At 40.6% G+C, this 25,716-nt stretch overlaps 1 protein-coding gene and 1 long non-coding RNA gene across 2 annotated transcripts in view; both read left to right on the top strand.

Moving 5' to 3' along the window:
- The window catches only part of LOC116412181, a 28,776-nt gene extending 27,815 nt beyond the window's left edge, over positions 1 to 961 (top strand). The window contains exon 4 of the long non-coding RNA XR_004223571.1: positions 913 to 961. This is a non-coding gene — a long non-coding RNA (uncharacterized LOC116412181). The remainder of the gene's footprint in view (positions 1 to 912) is intronic.
- The window catches only part of LOC101732788 (salivary glue protein Sgs-3), a 141,726-nt gene that overhangs the window by 94,534 nt on the left and 21,476 nt on the right, over positions 1 to 25,716 (top strand). The gene's annotated exons all lie outside the window — the stretch shown is intronic.

The following is a 25,716-nucleotide window of genomic DNA, read 5'->3' as shown; positions in this document are numbered from 1 at the left end:
GGGCTTGTGCAGTAAGTTCAGAATCTTTATATTTATGTACCGTATACAAAATATTGCATTTCTTGCAATTTTCAATTTTAGACTTTAGTTCTCCTTTAACTTGTCTGGCTTATGTATATATCAATATTACTTTTCTAAACAATATGTATATAGTTATACAGAATAGAGAGGATGTTGTTATTTCTCACTAAAAACATAAATAGTTCTGGATGTGAATAGTGAACCATAGAAAAAGAACCAATTTTCCACCGATAGGTGCCCTTTAAGAGATCCATTTTTTTGTCACAAAACTTTAGAGTTTCCAGGAGTTTTTTTGGAGGTTTCTGTTCAACAACTCTAAAAGTTTTAATTTTTGCAACTTTTTCTTGCACAGACTTTTCCTATCGGATTTTTTTTAGTAAGTGTTAGACATTCGAGGAAATGTCCTCAAATTTACTGGAGTCTGAAAATTCTAAAATAAAAAAAAAATGAGAAATTGTAGAATTTTAGTAAATCTGCCCCTTAAGGTATGGAGATGCAAATTAGGGAGAGAGACCCCTTATCCAGCAAACCCCAGGGCCCGCGCATTCTGGATAACGGGTCTCATACCTGTACCTTGTACTGAGATACACTCCGAGCTGAGGGAGTTCCCTGAAATAAATTGTAGAAAGGCAAACAATTAGATAAATATGTAAAGAACAGGCAGAATGCATTTATATAACACACGTCCTATTGATCGTCCCCATTTTCTACAAACAAGTTCTAGGTGTAAACTTCCCCTTTAACCTTGATAATATGTCACATGACTTTGTAGTCCAGACACAACTAAAGCTTGGTTGAGCAGTGCAGTGCAGTAGGGTGTAGATCCGCTTTAATGAGGCTATTCTCATTGTTGATGGTGTTTGTCATATTGTCTCCTTCACATCCATTTAGGTGTTCTGTATGAATACGGGAACGCAACTGACAGTCTGAGCATAAGGACTTATCTTGGTTACGTGTCGGTAAATCTTACTGTCAAGTTCCCTTTTGGAGCAAACACCTATTCTTCTGTTACCGTGAGTTACACATATATACTACTCATTTATTGTTCTGGAAACATACACAGATACCCTGGGGTAAAAGCAGCAACTGCAGTTACCATTTAAAGGGAATATAAACCCTCCATAAAAGTGTCTCACTGCACAACAAATTAAGAGGTTAACCAAATATGTCATTACAGATGCAAGAGAACTGACCAATGAGAATGCTGATTCCCAGCACTGTGTCAGCCATCTTGCTCTTTGAGATTATTGTGCCATTTTGGCTTCATGATATTAAGCTGTAATTAAACAGGGTGGAACTGATACCCGACTGGGGCACATTGTCTGGAAACTGCATTGGCAAGTGCTATACCCCTGCACTGTTATCCTCTGCCACTTCCAGTAGACCTTTAAAGGATAAGTAAACCTTAAAAATAATGACAACTTGCTCAGGGTGCTTTTCTAAGCACTTTTGAAATTTGCATAATTATTTATTTTGTTCAGTTTCAGAGCTATTTAAGTGTTTATTAACTGCCAATGCAATGCATTTTTGTAACAACAGCACCACCTGCAGGTCAGTTCCTGTAACTGTACAGACAAAGAGATATCCCTTCAGAAGGAAAACAGAGAAGGGTTCAGATGTTGCTCAGGGAGGAGATGGGAAAGGGCATCTGGGGCTTCTGGTCTCTTTCCTGAGCAAAGCAACATCAGAACCCTTCTCTGTTTTCCTTCTGAAGGGATATCTCTTTGTACAGTTACAGGAACTGACCAGCAGGTGGCGCTGTTAGCTCAGAAACGAAAAAATAAATAATTAATGTAAATTGCAAAAGTGCTTAGAAAAGCACCCTGAGCAATTTTACATTTAGTTTTTGTGAAGGTTTACTTATCCTTCAAACTTGCCAGACATGCAAATTCCACATTTCACCATTGGGGAAAATTTGCCAAGAAAAAATGCCCATTGATTTGAATGTACAGGGTGGGCCATTTATATGGATACACCTTAATAAAATAGGAATGGTTGGTGATATTAACTTCCTGTTTGTGGCACATTAGTATATGTGAGGGGGGAAACTTTTCAAGATGGGTGGTGGCCATTTTGAAGTCGACCATTTTGGATCCAACTTTTGTTTTTTCAATAGGAAGAGGGTCATGTGACACATCAAACTTATTGGGAATTTCACAAGAAAAACAATGGTGTGCTTGTTTTTAATGTAACTTTATTATTTCATGAGTTATTTACAAGTTTCTAACCACTTATAAAATGTGTTCAATGTGCTGCCCATTGTGTTGGATTGTCAATGCAACCCTCTTCTCCCACTCTTCACACACTGCAGCAAGTAGCAACATAGCAACACCACAGAGAAATGCTAGCACAGGCTTCCAGTATCCGTAGTTTCAGGTGCTGCACATCTTGTATCTTCACAGCATAGACAATTGCCTTCAGATGACCCCAAAGATAAAAGTCTAAGGGGGTCAGATCGGGAGACCTTGGGGGCCATTCAACTGGCCCACGACGACCAATCCACTTTCCAGGAAACTGTTCATCTAGGAATGCTCGGACCTGACACCCATAATGTGGTGGTGCACCACCTTGCTGGAAAAACTCAGGGAACGTGCCAGCTTCAGTGCATAAAGAGGGAAACACATCATCATGTAGCAATTTCGCATATCCAGTGGCCTTGAGGTTTCCATTGATGAAGAATGGCCCCACTATCTTTGTACCCCATATACCACACCATACCATCAATTTTTTTTTCCAACAGTCTTGGAGGGATCTATCCAATGTGGTTTAGTGTCAGACCAATAGCAGTGGTTTTGTTTGTTAACTTCACCCTTAATCTTTGGGGTCATCTGAAGGCAATTGTCTATGCTGTGAAGATACAAGATGTGCAGCACCTGAAACTACGGATACTGGAAGCCTGTGCTAGCATTTCTTCTGCGGTGTTGCTATCAGTGTGTGAAGAGTGGGAGAAGAGGGTTGCATTGACAATCCAACACAATGGGCAGCACATTGAACACATTTTATAAGTGGTCAGAAACTTGTAAATAACTCATGAAAGAATAAAGTTATGTTAAAAACAAGCACACCATTGTTTTTCTTCTCTGCCTATTGAAAAAACAAAAGTTGGATCCAAAATGGCCGACTTCAAAATGGCCACCATGGTCACCACCCATCTTGAAAAGTTTCCCCCCTCACATATACTAATGTGCCACAAACAGGAAGTTAATATCACCAAACATTCCCATTTTATTAAGGTGTATCCATATAAATGGCCCACCCTGTATTTGGAGAAAAAAGTTGAGCATAAAAAAAGTTGCGCCCATAAATAAAAAGTTGCATGGTAGGAGTGGGGAAAATAACCACTGACTTTAATGTATTCGGAGTAAGAAAAAAAAAGTAGTGTGCATTAAAAAAAATTGCACACGTAGAAAAAGCTGCGTACGCATTTCACAATTTTTTTTACCATTTCGCTAAATTTTCACCAGTTTTGCAAGTTTTTCGGCAAAGTGAAATAGGGCAGATTGTTCATCACTAATCTTTTTCCAACTGAAGCTATGCTGATTACAAATACGAGGGTTTCATAAATGAATGTCTTTCTGTTCTAGCTGGGCAACAACGGATTCCTGAATATCGATGGACTCTTTATTGCCCCGTTTCTGGCACAAATTTCTACTGCAATATCTGGTAACATTTACTACCGGCAGAGCACTGATCCCAGCCTCCTGGCAAACGCAACGCAAGACATCAACACCTACTTTCCAGGTTTAGGGTTCTCTGCCCAGTGGGTGTTTATAGCGACATGGGACAAGGTGCCAGAGTATCAAGGAAATGCCAGTCAGGTATCACTTTTATGTTAATTCTCAAAGCTATTCTGCATCTTAATCTCATAATAAATGTTCTGCTATTTAATACTGGCAAAGGGGAGTTTGGTACCTTCATCTTAGCTTAAATCTCAAAGCTGGACAGCTCCAAAGAAAAATTATATATATATATATCCAGATAAAAAAATGAAGCACTAATGGGACTTACGAATGAGCACAAAAGTTTTTATTAGTTTGCCAACGTTTCTATCCTGCTAAGAAGACCTTTCTCAAGACATCCCAAACACACCAGAATCCCACAGCCTAAAGTAGCCCCTTGATTTTTATACATTATATATATTTGATACATTATATTAAACATTATATATGGCTGTGAATACAGACCCGACCCACTAGATAGACTTTAGAGCATGGGGTACATGGGACACACAGGATGGGATTTCAACATATGAAAAGGTCAAGGGGTATGTAGTGCAATTACAACTCATTTGGCTGTGTGCAAAGTAAATGAATGGACGCCAGAAGGTTCTTTTGCGCTAAAACAGAACTTATTTATTTCCCAGACAAATGACCCACAGGGTTATGCAATACTCACAATATGGATTAGGCAGGTAAAGGCACAGCAGATAGAAAGTGGGGGTGTCCACCAGTTTATCCCACCTCAGCCGAGTGTGGGCAGGGTAAAAACTACCAAACAGCACGGCACCACTGTGGGGAGTAGTCTGGATAAGTATCCTGTATCCTTAGGATGTGCACCTTAGCGGTCACGTATCCCAAACAGCCGATGGTGGTTCAGGGATAAGTACTAACCTGATACCTGTGTCTTAACTGTGGCCCTACACTAAGGCAACAGTGCCTGTATAGGAGAATACTCCCAGCTAATCTCTCCTGGTTGGAGCCAGAAACTGCTCTTTCTAACTAGACTCACTACACAACAGTATATTCCATACACAACAGTATATTCCCCTTGTAAGCAAGGAGAGGCATCGCAAAGCAAAACCTTTATGGCTGAATAAAAGAGTTAGGGTCGAGGTTGGTAATAAAAAACGTGCTTTTAAAGCATTCAAGTTAGCTGGGACAGCGGAAACTTTCATCAGGTACAAGGAAGCAAATAAAGCAGCAAAAAAGCTATCAGGCAAGCAAAAATAGAGATGGAAAGGGATATTGCAGCTAGGAGTAAAAAGAATCCAAAATTATTTTTTAATTATGTGAATAGTAAAAAAATGAAGCAAGAAGGGGTGGGAACTTTATTATCACGGGGGGGTAAGTTGGTTGATGAGAACGGGGAAAAAGCAGAAATTTTGAACTCTTATTTTTCATCTGTCTATACATCTGAGGAGCCACCTAATGAAGGCTTCCCTTTTAATATGCCCAGTGCTAGTAATTTAGCTACTGACGCATGGGTCACTCAGGAGGAAATTCAAAAGAGACTTGAACATGTAAAGGTAAACAAAGGTCCAGGACCGGATGGGATTAATCCCAGGGTATTAAATGAGCTGAGCGCTGTGATTGCCAAGCCTCTTCACATAATTTTTCAGGATTCGTTGAGGTTTGGCATGGTGCCGAGAGACTGGCGAATTGCTAATGTGGTGCCATTATTTAAAAAGGGATCTCATTCTCAGCCTGAAAACTATAGGCCTGTTAGTCTGACATCAGTAGTAGGAAAGCTTCTGGAAGGGGTAATAAGGGATAGGATAGTTGAATACATTGCAGTTCACAATACTATTAGTTTGTGCCAGCATGGTTTTATGCGTAACAGATCTTGCCAGACTAATTTAGTCACCTTTTATGAGGAGGTGAGCAGGAACCTTGATGCTGGAATGGCAGTTGATGTCATCTACTTAGATTTTGCTAAAGCGTTTGATACAGTACCTCACAGAAGGTTAATGATCAAATTGAGGAATATTGGCCTAGAACATAATATTTGTAATTGGATAGAGAACTGGCTGAAGGATAGAGTACAAAGAGTGGGGTAAATGGAACATTTTCTAATTGGGCCAGTGTGGTTAGTGGAGTACCGCAGGGGTCAGTCCTTGGGCCTTTGCTTTTTAACTTGTTTATTAATGACCTGGAGGTGGGCATAGACAGTACTGTTTCTATTTTTGCTGATGACACTAAATTGTGCAAAACTATAAGTTCCATGCAGGATGCTGCCGCTTTGCAGAGCGATTTGACAAAATTGGAAAACTGGGCAGCAAACTGGAAAATGAGGTTCAATGTTGACAAGTGCAAAGTTATGCACTTTGGTAGAAATAATATAAACGCAAACTATCTACTGAATGGTAGTGTGTTGGGGGGATCCTTAATGGAGAAGGATCTGGGGGTTTGTAGATCACAAGTTGTCTAATTCCAGGTAGTGTCATTCTGTGGCTACTACAGCAAATAAAGTGCTGTCTTGTATAAAAAAGGGCATTGACTCAAGGGATGAGAACATAATTTTGCCCCTTTATAGGTCCCTGGTAAGGCCTCACCTTGAGTATGGGGGGCAGTTTTGGGCTCCAGTCCTTAAGAAGGATATTAATGAGCTGGAGAGAGTGCAGAGACTGCAACTAAACTGGTAAAGGGGATGGAAGATTTAAGCTATGAGGTTAGACTGTCGAGGTTGGGGTTGTTTTCTCTGGAAAAGAGGCGCTTGCGAGGGGACATGATTACTCTGTACAAGTACATTAGAGGGGATTATAGGCAGTTGGGGGATGTTCTTTTTTCCCATAAAAACAATCAGCGCACCAGAGGTCACCCCTATAGATTAGAGGAACAGAGCTTCCATTTGAAGCAGCGTAGGTGGTTTTTCACGGTGAGGGCAGTGAGGTTGGGGAATACCCTTCCTAGTGATGTGGTAATGGCAGACTCTGTTAATGCCTTTAAGAGGGGCCTGGATGAGTTTTTGAACAAGCAGAATATCCAAGGCTATTGTGATACTAATATCTACAGTTAGTATTACTGGTTGTATATATATAGTTTATGTATGTGAGTGTATAGATTGGTTAGTATAGGTTGTGTGCTGGGTTTACTCGGATGGGTTGAACTTGATGGACAATGGTCTTTTTTCAACCCTATGTAACTATGTAACTATGTAACTACTATCTCACTTTCCTAGAAAGTGCTTTTACAGATATTATCCAGATACTCACTACTCCTCATTCACGGGGTCCCTGTTCCCTGACTTCACTAGAGCTAGACATAACCTCTAGGGTAGATAGCTTTACTGGGGCCCCGTTGATCCCAGGCTCAGTGGAACTTCCACCTGGATCAACAGATGCAGCCAAAGAGGAAGACCCACCCCTTTGCTAAACACTATATTAGCATGCCAAGGGAGTGGCCTACCTGTGAGCCAATAAGGCGCATATATATTTTATACATTATGAATCCAAATGCTACAAACAAATCCTGTTTGGGAACTACTGTATATAATACCCGGCAAACTCCAAGCCTGCAAAATGACTTTACATTATTTCTTTTAATGCATCAGCGCTGTCACAATTGTGGAATATGTCTGCTCTATTTCTACTGTTTTTCAATATGGAACCTCACCACTATCATCTCTTTTCTAGGTGAATACGTTCCAGGTTGTTCTCATCACAGATGGGACCATTTCATTTGTTCTTTTTAACTATGCGGATATTCAGTGGACAACTAATGCAGTGGTAATTTTGATATTTGAAATGTGTTTTAACTAGTAATAAGCAATTATTATTGCCAGGCATGAATTTGCTGTGAAATTAAGCATTTTGGCATTGGACAATTTTTTTTGCAAACCTGCCGCAAAATTGTGGCATGTCAAAAATTCAGCAAGTGAGGAAAAAGTCACGATCACGTAAAGAAAAGTTGAGGTCACGTCAGAAAAAGTTGCAGTTCTGTCAAATAAGTGACGGGCACGTCAGTCGTGAAATAAGTAAAAAAAAGTCGCGCGCATCAAAAAAGTCGAGCAGGAGCCGAATTTCACAGATTTTTCCTCGTTTCGTAAATTTTTTAGCAGTTTTGTGAATTTTTTCGCAAAGCAAAACAGGACAGATTCGCTCATCACTACTGGGTACAATGGTAAATGTTTTTGATTTTTTTTTAATGCGCAGGGCATTTCAAGCAGATTTACTTAAACACACACACAGCTTCTATAGATATAATTTCTGCATTAAAGGAGAGCGATATTATTAATAGTTATATAAACATAAGGCTGGTTTCCTGGCACAGAATAACATGTACCTGACTGCAGACTGCTGCATAGGTTCTATTCTGACCATGATACTCCCTACATGGAATTTGTATTGTATTTTCTCCATCATAGAGTAAAGAGGCTGCTGGGACACTGTTAATGGAACAATTGTGTATGAATTCATAGTAACCAGAGACCAATAGGGAAATCCATGCAGTCAGACAATTGCAAGTGTAAGGTGCCGAGTGCTACAGAAACTCTCTGCTCGCCACACAAATCAATATACATGCAACTCTTATAGGGCACCTATCGGTGGAAATTTTTTATCCCACTGGAAGTGCAGCTAATAGAGACTACACATTGGTTGGGGAAAAAAAAAATGCTCCCAAGGGGCACTATGCCCCCAGCAACAGGAGGGGCTCCCAGTGTGGGCGGCCATGTTGTGACACTACCATGCAAATTGTACTTAGTGCCCCAGTTTGCTCATTATGTGCATGTGTGTGAGAGCCCCAGCTCCCCAGGGCCAACAGCTACATTAAAGGGGAACTAAACCCTGCTGCAGTATGCGGCTCAACCAAATGTTACTCAGCTGTTGCTGGACGACAAATCCCAGAACAATGTAACATATAATGAAGGTTGAGGCATGCTGGGAGCTGTAGTCCAGCAACATCAGGGCTGTATTCTGCTATTGGAGTTGGGAGCAATAAGCACAGTTTCCCAGCACTGAACAAGTCTGTCCCTTTATCCCCATGTCTGATTCCTGTGCCATATAGTGAAGGGAAAAATGCCATCATTATCTCTATATGTAAGGTACCAGCAAGGGGCCTGACACAGTGCTGGGAATCAGTATTCTCATTGGTCACTTCTCTTGCACTTACAATCAGATTTTTGCTCAGTAGAATTCTTATTGGTGAATTTCCTTGCATCTATAATTATGTTCTTCAGCAACTTCTATAGCAAAAATATAGGGTGTTATGATTGGGTTTACAACCCCTTTGATATGCAGAATACTCCTCCAATTAAAATCCCAGCTGATCAACTGATAGGCGCCCTTTAATTAAACTTGGAAAACAAGTCACCAATGAGAATTCTACTGACCAAAATCTTAATTACAGATGCAAAGGAACTGACCAATGAGAATACTGATTCCCAGTACTTTGGCAACTATTTTGCTGTTATCTTACATACAGAGATGATTGTGCCATTTTGGCACCTTTATATTACACTGAAACCAAACATGCTGTTACTGTTCCTCATTCATGGGATCCCTGCTCCCCTACTTCACCAGAGGTACAGATTCCTCTAGGGTCAAACACTTCTCAGCCTTGTTCATCTCAGGCTCCCTGGAACATCCACGTGGTACAACAGATACAGGCCAAAGAGACAGATCCATCCCCTGCCAGGGTCGGACTGGCGCACCGGGATACCGGGAAAAATCCCAGTTGGCCCCAGTCCTGCTGGGCCCCGCTATATGCCCCACTAGACCCTGCTGGCAGCCCAATTCTCTCCTTTCTGGCCCCCACCCGCTCAGCACCCTGCTGGCCCTGGTGAATTCATGCCTCAATTATAGGCCCTAGCCCCCTGCTCCCCTATCCCTCAGCCTGCTGGGCCCCGCCGGGCCTGACAACTGTGTTCTGGAACCAAACCATTTTTGCATCGAATGGGAGTTTAAGTTAAAAATGGACATGCGTTCCATAGTGGAATGCACGGCCATCTTTAATTTTTTATGCAGGCAAAACTTTCAGCGGTGGTGCAGGGAAGAGATGAGGATCTAAGGAGGGATAGAGGAACAGACATAAATGTTGTTCTGTCTCAGCATCGGTTGTACCTGCCACAGGCCCTGTGTAGACCCGGTCTGTGAGGATGTGTGCAGCAGGTTGAATGATCACCTTAACAGATAGCTTACTCAATGAATAAAGACTCCAGAGGTGTTTCCAATGCTTCTTTATGCTTCAAGGTAGCAAGGGTATAAACATAGAGACTTTTTCATAGGTAAATTTCTAATGAAATTACACAGCTTACACACACTGCAATCTCTTCATAACACACTGAAAAAAGGGGGAGTTACAGCAAGAAAATGGAGGGCGGGAGCAACTATCTAGCAAGAAACAGCAGGGATGAACGGATGATACCAAATATCATTATAACATAACTTGTAATAACAACTGCTAGACAGTAAGAAGCTGCATGGCAGCACACTCCTCGCCTGGTGTCGTGAGATACCACTACACATTATTTTCCTTTAACACACTGTTAACATTGCATGCAGTAAAATGCTATCTAGCCTTCTCAAGACTAATGCATTAGGTGACTCTTTGCAGTTATGCCATCCATGACAAGATAACGTCTGACTGGACTTGCGAAAACTCTGTGCAATATGACTCAATCTTGCAATAGTCTTCACCAATCTTTTCCAAGAAGAAAACCGTTCAAAACATCTCATCTCCAAATTTCTTCTTGAGCAGATGTTGGAGCTCAATGTTTTAACCTCTGGATTTCTGGATCAGTATCTGGATCCACCAGGTGGAAATCGATGTCTTCTTCAGAGTCTATAGAAGACTGGTCTGTTAAAAACTTGGGTCCTGAAAACCAAATGGTTTGCGTTAGGACAATTGCTGGCACTGGCCTTGTGGCGATGTCTGCGGGATTCAAACCAGTAGGGACATAGTTCCATTGTTCAGGTCTACTGATTCTTCTTATTCGCTCTACCCTGTTAGCCACATACACGTAGAACCTTCTTACACTGTTGCATATGTAGCCAAGTACGACCTTGCTGTCAGTGTAGTACTTAACTTGACCAATTTCAGTGTCCATTTCACTTTGTAGGAATTCTGCAACTTCGGCAGCTAGGGTTGCACCACACAATTCTAATCTTGGGATCGTGTGAGCAGGTTTTGGAGCTAACTTGGCTCTTCCTAATAGGAAACCGACATGAGATCTTCCGGAGGGATCTATGATCTTGAGATAAGCCACGGCCGCTATAGCCTCTGTGGATGCATCACAAAAGATGTGGATCTCTTTCCTCTGACTTCTTGAAAGTGAAGTGGGTGAATAGCAGCGTGGGATGTTGAGTTCTTCCAGAACTTTCAAGGAGTTTCTCCACTTCTCCCATTTAGGCAGTAGGTCTACTGGCAAAGGGGCATCCCAATCTGTCACTCTCTCGGTAAGCTGACGAAGTATGGATCGCCCTTGGACGGTAATTGGAGTTACTAAGCCTAGGGGATCGTAAAGGCTATTGACGGTTGACAGGACTCCTCGTCTCATGAATGGCTTCTCAGTGTCTGAGACCTGAAACGTAAATGTGTCTGAAGTTACATTCCAGAGAAGACCGAGACTCCTTTGCGTGGGTAGGGCATATACTCCCAAGTATATGCCCTTTCAAATCTTTAGCGTGATCTTCTGGATTGAAAGCCTTCATTACTTCACAGCTATTAGATGCGATCTTATGAAGCCTTAAGTTAGCAGTCAACAGGAGCTGTTGAGTTCTTTTTATCAGATTGATGGCTTCTTCAGGTGTTGAGAAGGATTTCAGGCCATCATCTACATAGAAATCTCTTTCAATGAATTGCCTGGTATCAGATCCTAATTCCTTTTCACCTTCCTGTGCTGTTCTTCTTAGTCGATAAGTTGCCACGGCAGGAGATGGACTATTGCCGAAAACATGGACTCTCATACGATAGTCTATCACCTGATCGTTAATGTCATTGTTGTGGTGCCACAAGAATCGGAGAAAGTTTCTGTGGTCCTCTCTGACTATGAAACAGTGGAACATTTGTTGGATGTCAGCTGTCACAGCAACAGGTTCCTTCCTGAACCGCATCAACACTCCCATAAGGTTGTTCGTTAAATTTGGACCAGTTAGAAGTACATTATTCAAGGAGGTTACCTTGAATTGAGCGCTTGAGTCAAAAACAATTCTGATTTGCCCCGGTTTGTGAGGATGGTAGACTCCAAAGGATGGAAGGTACCAGCGTTCTTCACATTCCTTAAGGTCTGGTGCTGGCTCAGCATGATGGTTATCAAAAATCTTCTGCATGAATGCTAGAAAGTGCTCTTGCATCTCAGGCTTGCTACGGAGGGTTCCCTTAAGTGCAGCAAATCTGGCTAAAGCTTGTTCTCGATTGTTAGGGAGAGTAAGCCTTGGTAACCGAAAGGGTAATGGAGCTACCCAACTGTTGGAGTTGTCTTTGAAGAACTCCTCACTCATAATCTTGATGAATTCCCTGTCTTCGACTGAAGGGGCAATCTTGTTGTCATCACTAGTAGTCTGGTACACTGACTCACCAAGGCCCATGTGAGAAGTGAACTTGCAGGTAATACCTTGGAGTGCTTGACATAGAGCTTCAGATTTGAAATCAAGTCTTTCCTTCACATGAGTGCAATGGACATTTCATCGACCGATAGGTACGTTCTGATCCCTCCACATTGGTTTTGTAAGAAGCTACATCCAAGGGCTTGTGCGATCGATCTAGGCAGGCTTCTCCTATTATCACCCATCCAAGATCGAGTTTCTGGGCATGAGGAGCATCATCTGGACCATTATATAACTCTCTTATTTTATGAACTCTGGGAATGTCTCTCCCTAGAAGAATCATGATCTTCGCGTCCTTGTTAAGTGATAAAATGTAATCAGCAATGTAATTCAAATGAGGGTGATGACATGCAACCTCAGGTGTGGGGATCTCTTCTCTGTTATTTGGTAGCTGATCACATTCAATTAGCGTTGGTAGAGGAAACTTTATGTTCTCATATTCTGATGCCACTATGAAGCCATCGGCTCTTCTTCCAGAAGTGCTGACTTGTCCTGCACATGTCTGCAAGGTGTAGGACCAGGTCTCTCCATGAATCTTGAATAAGTCAAAGAATTCTGTACTAGCTAATGAGCGATTGCTCTGATCGTCGAGTATAGCATACATTTTTATGGCATTTTGTGGGCATCCTTCAGGGAAAACCCTAACGAGACATATCTTGCTGCAAGACTTGCTATGAAGCCCTTCTCCACACACCTCTGTACATCTTGTGGTTACAGGGTTGGCGTTTTGCTTAGTTCTCTCCCCGCCATCATCTGATGTAGTCTTGGGGTTGCTGCCAGGCGGAGGTTTCCTTTTGTATGAGTCTGAATGAAGAGCGTCCACATGCCTGGCACTGTTACACAGGGAACATCTGACGGCATTCTTACAATCTCTAGCCAAATGATCAGAGGATGTGCAACACTTGAAACAGATAATATGCTCCTTGAGGTATGTCATGCGTTCTTCGATAGGCTTGCCCCTGAATGCACGACATATGGAGAGAGAATGTGGTGCATCATGAATGGGACACTGTTGATCAAGATTTCTCGCCTTGGTATCTTGTAATTTAGCGTCTGTAGCCAAGACATTGGATGCAATTGCGGTCTTTCTCACAGCAATAGTATGTCTTGAGTCCTTGAATTTACTGTTGGTGGCAATACCCTTTGAAGTAGTTGAAGGAAGGGTGGTTGTATCTGAATACGAGAAGCTTGGGTCGTTCATGGATCTTGCAATCTTTCTCACGAACTCTGCAAAGTAAGAAAAGGGTGGGAAAGAGACATGGTGTTCATATTTATACTTCGATCCTATGCTAGTCCACTTCCCCTGGAGATAATTAGGCAGCTTCGCTACAATAGGATTTACACCCTGAGCAGTGTCTAAATAGCTAAGACCTGGCAAACTAGGATCTGACTTAGCTATTTCAAGTTCAAGGAGAAGGTCACCTAAGTCTCTAAGCTTATGATTGTCCTTAACAGAGATCTTAGGAAAGTCTTTTAGTCTCTAGAATAAGGCAGATTCAATGACTTCTGGGCTCCCATAGTCTTGTTCCAAACGTTCCCAGGCAGCATCACGGCCTGCTTCAAAGTTATGAATGTAGACAGATTTGAGTCTCTTTACTTGTTCTGAAGATTGACTCCCCAACCACTTTATTAGCAAGTCAAGTTCTGCTTGGGGTTCAATATCCAAGTTCTTGGTTACTGTCTTAAACATAGATCTCCAACTCCTATAATTCTCTGGGCGGTCATCAAATTTAGACAGTCCGGTATTAATCAACTCTCGCCGGATCATATACTTGCTGAACTCTGCAATGTCGGTGCTTTCAGTTTTTACACCCACAGGAAGTACTGATGGTGCACCATCTTGGATCAAGGTTGGTATCCGATGCTGGCCAGTAGGTGGAGAGAAAGGTATAGCAGATGGGTTCAATCCAGGCAAGGGTCTGGTGTCTAAAGGTCTTTGTGCATTTGAATTTGAAGAGAGCTGTATTGCAGGAGGCATAGAGTTCACTCTGAAGTCTTCTGCTGTGCCCTTGTAATCTCTACTCACAAGGGGTTGTGGTGGCACATGAGCTGGATAGGTTGGTACACTTGTTTTTGTGACATGCGGTAGTAGTGGAGTGTCTGTGTTGGGAGGTGCATACTGACTTGCTGGAGGATTATGAGATGGATCTGCAACCGTGGGCGGGACTGTATCATTATGGTTCTGGGTCAAGACAAATTGTAGGGTCCTTTCAACAGGGTCTTGACAGGCAGCCAAGCTAGGACAAGACGCTCCTTCTTCTTCCAATAGGGCTTGTTCCAAGACAGATAGTTCCGCTAAGGCTACTTCCTTTTCTCTTTTCTTCTGAAGGATTTCTAGATGGGCCTCTGTTTCTGCTTGTATTCTTGCTTGAATGCGTTTTGCTTCTACCTGTGCTTCAGCTTCCTTAAGCTTAGCTTCTGCCTTGAAAGCTGCTTCTCTTTCAGAACAGGTGGCTTGAACCTGGGCTACAGCAGCCCTTTGGCGAGCTTTGAGTATTTGGTCGCTCAGTGATGACCTTACAGAGCAGGACCGCAATGACTTAGAAGAGGATTTATGATGTGAGCGGGCAGATCTAGATGATTTTCCTGAGTGTCTGAAAGAAGCAGATATACAGGATGTAGTTTCATGAAGCTCTGCTAATCTACCCTCTATCTGTACCTTTGCTTCAAGATATGTGCTATGTCTCTGCTGTTCAGTAGAAGTAAAGTCTTTTAATTCTAGTGAGGCTTCCTCTATGTTGGAACGTGACAAAAGGGAAGAGTACCTTTCAGAAAGTCTTTTATAATTCTCAAATGCCTTCTTAACCCTTGAGAGGGCGGCGTTCAGTTGCTCAGTGTTGTTGCTAGTTTCATTAGCGGCTGTTATACAACTTAAAGTTTTCTCCCATAATGCAATCAGGTTATCAGCTATCCCTTTCTTATTTGCTTCATAAGCCTCCCTTGCTTTCAAGGATGGATGAGGGGCCCTAACAGGATGTGCAGAATGAAGCAAGGTGTCTGCTTTATCATGAGCAAATGCAGGCTCCGTAGAATCTCTGTCAGACATGACAAGTGCTGCAGTTTAGTGTCTTGGAAATCTGGCAAAGCTGAGCTCTGTAGGTATTGATACTTTGTTTGTAAGCAGGCTGGGCCTTGGAGCTGGGGCTGCAAGCTAGCTCAAACCGGATTCTTGGCAAAGAAAAACACAGTTCAAAATCACCTTGTGTAAGGTAAGAATATAGTTCTTATACTAAATGCAGATATTGAATTCACAGTCCAAACAGCTTGACAATAATGAATCCTTGTGACTTTATATAGCAATCATAGACAGTCTTGCATGGTTCAGAATGTGCTTATGGCTGAGCAACAGCACAGACCAGCAATAGGTTATACTGTGGGGAATATTCAGCAGGTAGCTGGCTCCTAGTGCAGTGCAATACTTCTGGTAAGTGTAGCAGTTACACACAGGCAGTGCTAGGCCTCAGTGCACAGTGTAAGGATGGATTCCTGTCTTAGGGTGTTTATTCTTCACACAGGCAAACAATTACTCCCGGTTGTTAAGCTGCAGAGTATAGCCATGCGATGGATTCTTATAGAAATTTACTGTTCTGTCTCAGCATCGGTTGTACCTGCCACAAGCCCTGTGTAGACCCGGTCTGTGAGGATGAGTGCAGCAGGTTGAATGATCACCTTAACAGATAGCTTACTCAATGAATAAAGAGGTGTTTTCCAATGCTTCTTTATGCTTCAAGGTAGCAAGGGTATAAACATAAAGACTTTTTCATAGGTAAATTTCTAATGAAATTACACAGCTTACACACACTGCAATCTCTTCATAACACACTGAACAAAGGGGGAGTTACAGCAAGAAAATGGAGGGCGGGAGCAACTATCTAGCAAGAAACAGCAGGGGTGAACGGATGATACCAAATATCATTATAACATAACTTGTAATAACAACTGCTAGGCAGTAAGAAGCTGCATGGCAGGACAAATGTCTTTGACAGAACAGGACAAGCAGCATGGAAGCATAAAGAGGAAAGGTTTATGAAATGCGTGGGGTAAATGTGCTGATATCTACTCGCTGCATTCATTTTACCGGCATGTGTAAAGTTACTACTTAAATTATCCATTTATGATGTGATCATAAATTATTTTCTGCAGTGATCTTAATTGTATGTCTGGGTAACTATGACTAAAGTGTGTGGCAAAGGGCATACAAATGTTGGCACCATGCTCAGTGCAGTTTTGGACCCCAAAGTTTCACTTTTACCCTTAAGGCCCCGTAATTTGTTGCAATTTACATGATGTCGAAGTGGCGAGTGGGCCCCTGCGGTAAGGTTCCCTGGTGGGCTCCAGGTGCCCCAGTCCAACACTGCCCCCTGCCAAACACTATATTACAGTGTGCAGGAAGTGGTCATAAGGCACATAAGCCAATAACATGAGCTGTGTTACAGCAAAATAGATACATGGGCATCTGCCCAGTAACAGTGAAATAAGGAATTGTAGGGATTTAAACCCCTATAAGATCCTTACACAATAGAACCCTATAGGGGACAAGTACAGGTATTTAGATGCTGCCATTTGTGGAGCAATACAAAAAAGTCTCAGTTATCGTGCGATAAGTCATAAACGTTGTGGTTTTTGCGACTTTTCCCGCTACTTTTTTCGTTCATGCTTTTTTCAGTTCAGACCTTTTGATAAACGTCCATTTGTGCAAAAGGAGCTTTATGTGGTTTCTTAAAAATTAAAGAATAAACAGTGTTATAGTACATTCCCCTCTTAATGTGATAATTTCCCTAACAGGCTTGGTTGGAGAGCACAAACGCTGCAGGATATTATCTGTTAAAAACACCTGGACCTATTTTCAATTGGACAACATCAAGTAACGTTAACTATCCTGGGCGATGGGCTTTCATGGTAGCCACAGTACAACCTGTAGGTATGTATAACAGCTTTGTATATTTAGGAGCCGCTAATATCTGTACCGCTAGGTAGAACATTCAGCCAGAATCCTTGGAAACGGCAACAGAAAATATGTCAAAGAACAAAGCAAAAATGTTACTTTTACTGTTATTTGGTTCATTCTGCAAACTGATTCAGCCACCAGATATCATTTTTGGATTCCTCTATGTCCTGATTTAACAGTTTATAATTGTGTAAGTTATAATTGTATTTTCCGTTTGACCACTTAGTGTTGGATAGAAATGACTTTTAAATCATATGATGTGATGAGTTCAGAATAAATCAGACATTCGGTGATGCTTCCTTGGTATCACATTTTCTTCATACTGTACTCTCAAGAAAGAAAATTTATATGGTATGAGATCTTTTATCCAGAATGTCTGGGACCTGGGGTTTTCTGGAAAAAAGACATCAATTATGAATCCAATATGTATTTATGTAGCTTACGTAACCATCAAGTACAGGTACTGTTTTATTATTACAGAGAAAAGGGAATCATTTAACCATGAAATAAACCCAATAGGGCTGTTCTGCCCCCAATAAGGGGTAATTATATCTTAGTTGGGATCAAGTACAGGTACTGTTTTATTATTACAGAGAAAAGGGAATCATTTAACCATTAAATAAACCCAATAGGGCTGTTCTGCCCCAATAAGGGGTAATTATATCTTAGTTGGGATCAAGTACAGGTACTGTTTTATTATTACAGAGAAAAGGGAATCATTTAACCATTAAATAAACCCAATAGGACTGTTCTGCCTCCAATAAGGGGTAATTATATCTTAGTTGGGATCAAGTACAGGTACTGTTTTATTATTACAGAGAAAAGGGAATCATTTAACCATGAAATAAACCCAATAGGGCTGTTCTGCCCCAATAAGGGGTAATTATATCTTAGTTGGGATCAAGTACAGGTACTGTTTTATTATTACAGAGAAAAGGGAATCATTTAACCATTAAATAAACCCAATAGGGCTGTTCTGCCCCAATAAGGGGTAATTATATCTTAGTTGGGATCAAGTACAGGTACTGTTTTATTATTACAGAGAAAAGGGAATCATTTAACCATTAAATAAACCCAATAGGGCTGTTCTGCCCCCAATAAGGGGTAATTATATCTTAGTTGGGATCAAGTACAGGTACTGTTTATTATTACAGAGAAAAGGGAATCATTTAACCATGAAATAAACCCAATAGGGCTGTTCTGCCCCAATAAGGGGTAATTATATCTTAGTTGGGATCAAGTACAGGTACTGTTTTATTATTACAGAGAAAAGGGAATCATTTAACCATTAAATAAACCCAATAGGGCTGTTCTGCCCCAATAAGGGGTAATTATATCTTAGTTGGGATCAAGTACAGGTACTGTTTTATTATTACAGAGAAAAGGGAATCATTTAACCATTAAATAAACCCAATAGGGCTGTTCTGCCCCCAATAAGGGGTAATTATATCTTAGTTGGGATCAAGTACAGGTACTGTTTTATTATTACAGAGAAAAGGGAATCATTTAACCATTAAATAAACCCAATAGGGCTGTTCTGCCCCCAATAAGGGGTAATTATATCTTAGTTGGGATCAAGTACAAAGTACTGTTTTATTATTACAGGGAAGAAGGAAACACTTTATAAAACTCTAAATGAATAACTGTAAGTAGGAGATGGCCTTCCTGTAACAGGTTTCTGGATCCCATTCCTGTATTGGTTTTACAGCAGGATAAAGTGCGGCTAATACCATATTTCTCAGGAAGGAAACCATCTTGAATATGCAGATCATTTCACATATGAGACAGAAATGTTAAGGATTGAACAAAACATAATAAATACACAGATAATGGGAATTTTTTTAATGAATTTAACTGATTGTCTCTTCATTCTTCTTTCTTATGATCTTTCATTCTGTGTTCCCTTTGATCTTTTTGTCTGTGCCATTATTTCTGGGTTCCACCATTCTGTTTCTTTTATTTGTGTCCTATTTGTTCACCTTTAAATTAATTCAGACAATGATAGTCTGAGATAATTTGCAATTGTTTGTTTATGGTTATTTAGCATGTCTTTGTCAGGGAGGGAGTTCCAGCTGTCTGCCAGGGGTTTAAATGAGAACATGGAAGAGGAATCGGAGAGGGACTGAATAGAAAGATAAAAAATAAAAAAAAAAGTAGCAATAACAGTAAAATTGTGGCTTTTACAAGCTGGGCGCATCCCTAATATTTTTTAAACTCTACATTGCTATATTTCAAAGCTTTCTGGATACCTGATTTCTGTATCATAGATCCCTTATCTTTAATTAAAGGATTGGACATACCCTTATCTTTAATTAAAGGATTGGACATACTCCTCAGGCAGAATATAGATAGAGATAGAGCTCCCACCCGTGCAATTTTGAACCGGAAATACCAATTTTTCAAAGGGCTGCCCAGTTCAAAACTTTCTCTCCAGTTGAAAACACTGAGAAAACTAGACAAAAATTAAGCCAATGGCATCTAAGTGATGCAATAACCCCCCCACTTCTGCATCCGAATCCCACTGACATCATTGTGACTGCCTCTGATATCATCATGCCCTCATCCAACATCCCTGCCCCACCCCCAACGCCATCTGCCCCACCCCATTTGTTCGGTTTTAGCCTCCAGCAAAGGTGGCAGCTTTGGGTTTATTCCTTCTGGTCTGGAATCTCAGGTTGTTCCCATTGGCCAAAGAGGGCCACATCCACTTCTGTATTGCTTTTATATCCTTTGGATTTCTCCCTCCTTTCTACAATTTTCTCTATTTTTAAATTAGTAGAATAAGAATAAATGCACGGTAGCTACTGGTAACTGATATCCAGGCTTATGCTGGCCTGTAATACTGCCTCCTTAGGCTCAAGTACTTAGTGCCTAGGGCTCTGTTAACATTAAATTAACACTTTTTTTCTTACTCTTTTAGTACCCGCACTACAGCAACCAGCAACTACAGGTAAAGTTACATCTATAAATGGTAACAAACTTTTCCTTGTCCTTTTTTACTTGGTTATTGTATGTGGGATTAATAGTTGATGCAACTGAAGCTGCTGTGTTTCCCTAGGGTAGATAGATGGGGTCAAAATAAATGCCACAAACTGAATATTAAAGAAAATTGTTTCATGGAAAACATTTAGAAAATTCTAAATGTAATGATTGAATTTTTGTTTCCAAGTTATTTTTTTAACTACAAAATATATTTCCTGAACACAAAATATATCTTTAACCCAACAAAACAGAAGTTGCTGCACAAAAAAACCATAATGGAGGGCCACATCCACTCCTGTCTTCCTTTTAAACCTTTTGGGTTTAATCCTTTTTTCTAGAATTTTCTCCAGCTCCTTCTGGTGGTAACTTGTAGTAATTACATCCTTAAATACTGTATGTTGCCACCTATTAGTGAAAAGTATACATTACACATAAGATTTTAACCTTTTGTTACCCTCTTGTATGTATGTATGTATAACTATTTATAAAGTGCCACAAGGGTACGCAGCGCTGTACAGTCTTACAGAATACAAAATTACACACAGGGAGGACAAGTGATATAGTAAATAAATAATATTACATATTTGTAGCTGATCCATCAGCGCAGTCACAAACTAGCCTCCTTTTCATGAATAAGGTGGGACAGTCATGTGTTCCTGTGAGAGTGCATGATTTGTTCTCACTCTTTGGTTAATAATAAATGGGTTAGGCGCCATTTCATGCTTCCTGTATGTGTGGCCCTTGAGTACATGGCAATAGTAATACCCTTTGCATGTGATTCATCTGGGCCAAGCGTGAGTGTCTGTAGGCACAACATTCAAAAGGAATCCTGTAAATAATATTTCCAGAACTCACTTACACTTGTGTGTCATGAAGGCCTGCCGGTAACTCCCGGGCTCCCTTAGTGGATTGCATCATTAGCCCCAACTAACTTGCCTACTAATGCCATTATTAAAGCTGTGCCCCAGAAGGGATGCAATTCCAACGCAAATGCAGGGAAAATGTACCACTTGTACGTGTACAATTCATCATGCAATGCAAAATATAAAACAAGGGGCAACATTTCTTAAAATGTATAATTGTTTTCTCGGATCACAGCCAAAAAAACATACGAATAATGTATCGTGTTATAGACACAAGAGAGCGAAACTGGCACACCTATGTATTGGTAAAAAGTTAAATTTTATTAAACTTAATTAAAAAACTGGTTTAAAAAATCACATACAGGGAAAAAGGGAAGGAATTAAGATCAAAAATGACCCTATGCTTGTTAGATTAATAGTAACACTGCCGAGCCTATTTAGGCTTGAAACAGTTACAAATTCCACTGCCTGCAACAGGTTTTCATTATTATCGGGACCGAGACAAAGTAACAATTTTTGAGGGACACGGCTTTGCTACTATACAGGCTACTCTAAACCCGGACTTACATATGTTTCGCCACTAGGGGTCAGGATCTATGCACTGAATCCCCTGTTGACAGCTGCAACTGATACGTACTGCCGGGAAGAGTCTTTCTAGTGGGAGCGCATGAAAATTGATCTCTCAAATTATTAATCAGGTACAGCTAATATCAATTAGTACAAATCGGCTGATTATAGATAGCTAGGTAACCAGGAGGGACGTTTTGTTTCCATTATAGCAAACCTCTTTGATGGGAGGAAGGGTTAAAAATCTGCCTCTAACGCAATCAACATGATCGGTGGCTAATACAATTCTTTATTTAATCCTATTTGGAAGACCTGTTTATCACTCTCAGCAAGACTCACTTCCAGCACATTTAGTAGGAGAAATTTGTACTAATTGATATTAGCTGTACCTGATTAATAATTTGAGAGATCAATTTTCATGCACTCCCACTAGAAAGACTCTTCCCGGCAGTACGTATCAGTTGCAGCTGTCAACAGGGGATTCAGTGCATAGATCCTGACCCCTAGTGGTGAAACATATGTAAGTCCGGGTTTAGAGTAGCCTGTATAGTAGCAAAGCCGTGTCCCTCAAAAATTGTTACTTTGTCTCGGTCCCGATAATAATGAAAACCTGTTGCAGGCAGTGGAATTTGTAACTGTTTCAAGCCTAAATAGGCTCGGCAGTGTTACTATTAATCTAACAAGCACAGGGTCATTTTTGATCTTAATTCCTTCCCTTTTCCCTGTATGTGATTTTTTAAACCAGTTTTTTTAAATAAGTTTAATAAAATTTAACTTTTAACCAATACATAAGTGTGCCAGTTTCGCTCTCTTGTGTCTATAACACGATACATTATTCGTACATTTTTATACTGTGCACCCAAACAAAAGCACTGTAGTGCGAGGTTTCCTACACTCAGTATATAGCCAAAAAAACATGACCACAAATATATTCCGGTTCCAATATTTCAAACTAGATGTTTTAGATTTATCAAGTAAAAAAAAACATTTTGGACATTTGAATAAAATACTCTCCCACCTAAAACCAGTTGAGATTCTGTAGAAGTCAATGGGAAGGGTGCTGTAGGGTGCTGTAAAAGTCAATGGTTGAGTTAATTAAAGGGGAATAAATCCCATGTACCCATGTTAGAATTGCCAGAGTGCCCACCCTTCTAAAACACAACACTGTACCCCCCACGATCAGCACCGGATTTGTGTTCGGGACATCCCAAGGCTGCCCCTGTTGGTCACCCCCATCCCCCATCTCCCCAAACCGCCCTACCCCCCCCATGGCAGTGAGCATGCGTGCATGCGCATACATTTAAACTCCCATATGGAGCAGAGGGGAGAGGTCCCCATTGCTCCGTATGGGAGCAAAATTTAAAAACTTAGTCGCAGCGGGGGGCCATGCCGCCGCTAAATATCTGCCGCCCTAGGCCGGACCTTTTTGGCCTCTCCACAAATCCGGGCCTGCCCACTGTAGCCCTATTTGCCCCGCCCATTCCTAAAATGCAGAGTAGCCACATCTTGTGCTGCTCAATGTTCTCTGAGAAGCCTTATTGATAATGTATGTTGTGCATGGAAAAATGTTTGTAAAATTTGCTAAATCTGCCTCCCCATGTGCCCGTTAGAGGGCTGCTCCGAGAGGGCCATGTTTAATTGTATGTTGCAATTCTCTAACTGAAAATGAAAACCAATACAAACCGATTTGACATTTATAGCCTGCATCAATCAGGCTCGCTAGTAACAGACTTCCATTCCCCCTACTGGCCTATAATCCCGTCACTTCTACTGACTTCTTTACATTATTTTAGAAATCAGAACTGAAAGTGCAAAGAATAGCAGTTATATTTACAAATAACACTTAAACCGTTTAACATTTGTTTATGAAAGAACACTGCAAAACTGCTTAGAAATATATTTTATTATACAAAAAGAGTATTTTTAACAGCTTTTGAAATGACCATGCCTATTTCGACATGTCCGCACCTATTTTGACACGGCCACAACCAATTTGGACATGACCATGCCGTTTTGACACGCCCACTCCTATTTAACAAATCAAATGTGAGAAGACCACGTTCATTTTGTCAAGACCGCAAAATATTTTGACATGCAACACATTTTTTTATCACCCTTTCCACGGGTATTAAACCTTTCTTTTTACAGTACTTTCCTATATAGATTATACAGATGCAGCCAAGTTCCTTTACCATGTTGTCGCCTTATGACTCTTCCAGTTAACACAGGGAAAAAAAAATACCTAAATTCACCACCAGGTGGCTCATGGTCTATTGCATTTTCTACTGTGTTTTGCTGGCAAGTTTTTGCATTCTAGCACCATCTAGAGGCAGGATTTAACACTCAAAAAATGGTGTCTGGACATGGCGAAACAAAATGGAAAAACTTGTTGGCTGCCTCTGTATTTCCCAAAAATGTAACACAGAACAATGGTTCTTCAACAAACTACATAAAATCTATCTGTACCTGATCTGGGTTTATCTCCTGAATAGTATAGATACATGTTCAGACTTAATTGTTATATTAGAGACTTGTTAGGGGTAGCACTCTATTCTCTATGAATAATGAAGGTAAAGAGGAATGATGGCACATTTGTATGTAGGTTTTTGATCACCGCAGTCTCCTAAGAGAGAATCCAGAAGGTAAATCCTAAATTTCTACAGAATGGGAAATGGATGACTGTGTGTTACCTACCAGTTGCCTTTTGTTTCAGCCATTTTAATTGCCACAAAACCATGAAAGGATTGATCAAATTTAGTGGGGTAACAGCTCTCCAAAACATTCAAAAAGTTGCAAAAAGAATGACATTTGTAAGAGTGCAGAGTGACAGCAGCACAGAGTATGGGCAGGGAATCAGCTGAAAAGAACATGGGGGGCTACTGGGGCATCTTTGGGGGCACAGACCTTCCCTGCTAAAGGGTTATTATAAGGCACTTTAAGGTCTTTCCGTAATTCAGATCTCTAAAAAAAAATTAAATAAACCCAATAGGGCTGTTCTGCCCCCAATAAGGGGTAATTATATCTTAGTTGGGATCAAGTACAGGTACTGTTTTATTATTACAGAGAAAAGGGAATCATTTAACCATTAAATAAACCCAATAGGGCTGTTCTGCCCCCAATAAGGGGTAATTGTATCTTAGTTGGGATCAAGTACAGGTACTGTTTTATTATTACAGAGAAAAGGGAATCATTTAACCATTAAATAAACCCAATAGGGCTGTTCTGCCCCAATAAGGGGTAATTATATCTTAGTTGGGATCAAGTACAGGTACTGTTTTATTATTACAGAGAAAAGGGAATCATTTAACCATTAAATAAACCCAATAGGGCTGTTCTGCCCCCAATAAGGGGTAATTATATCTTAGTTGGGATCAAGTACAGGTACTGTTTTATTATTACAGAGAAAAGGGAATCATTTAACCATTAAATAAACCCAATAGGACTGTTCTGCCCCCAATAAGGGGTAATTATATCTTAGTTGGGATCAAGTACAGGTACTGTTTTATTATGACAGAGAAAAGTGAATAATTTAACCATGAAATAAACCCAATAGGACTGTTCTGCCCCAATAAGGGGTAATTAAATCTTAGTTGGGATCAAGTACAGGTACTGTTTTATTATGACAGAGAAAAGGGAATAATTTAACCATGAAATAAACCCAATAGGGCTGTTCTGCCCCCAATAAGGGGTAATTATATCTTAGTTGGGATCAAGTACAGGTACTGTTTTATTATGACAGAGAAAAGGGAATCATTTAACCATGAAATAAACCCAATAGGGCTGTTCTGCCCCAATAAGGGGTAATTATATCTTAGTTGGGATCAAGTACAGGTACTGTTTTATTTTTACAGAGAAAAAGGAAATCAGTTTTAAAATTCTGAATTATTTGATTAAAATGGAGTCTATGGGAGACGGGCTTTCCGTAATTCGGAGCTTTCTGGATAACGGGATTCCAGATAAGGGATCCTATACCTGTATTTATAATTTAACATAGGGTTAAAATGATTAACACATGATCCCATTCTCTTTTTTATTTGTTTTACACAATGTCCCAACTTTATTTTTTTTAATTA

This window comes from Xenopus tropicalis, chromosome 7, assembly GCF_000004195.4.
Source record: "Xenopus tropicalis strain Nigerian chromosome 7, UCB_Xtro_10.0, whole genome shotgun sequence".
Lineage (NCBI taxonomy): Eukaryota > Metazoa > Chordata > Amphibia > Anura > Pipidae > Xenopus > Xenopus tropicalis.
Note: the sequence above shows the minus strand (reverse complement) of the source record. Positions and strands in the feature narration are given on the sequence as shown.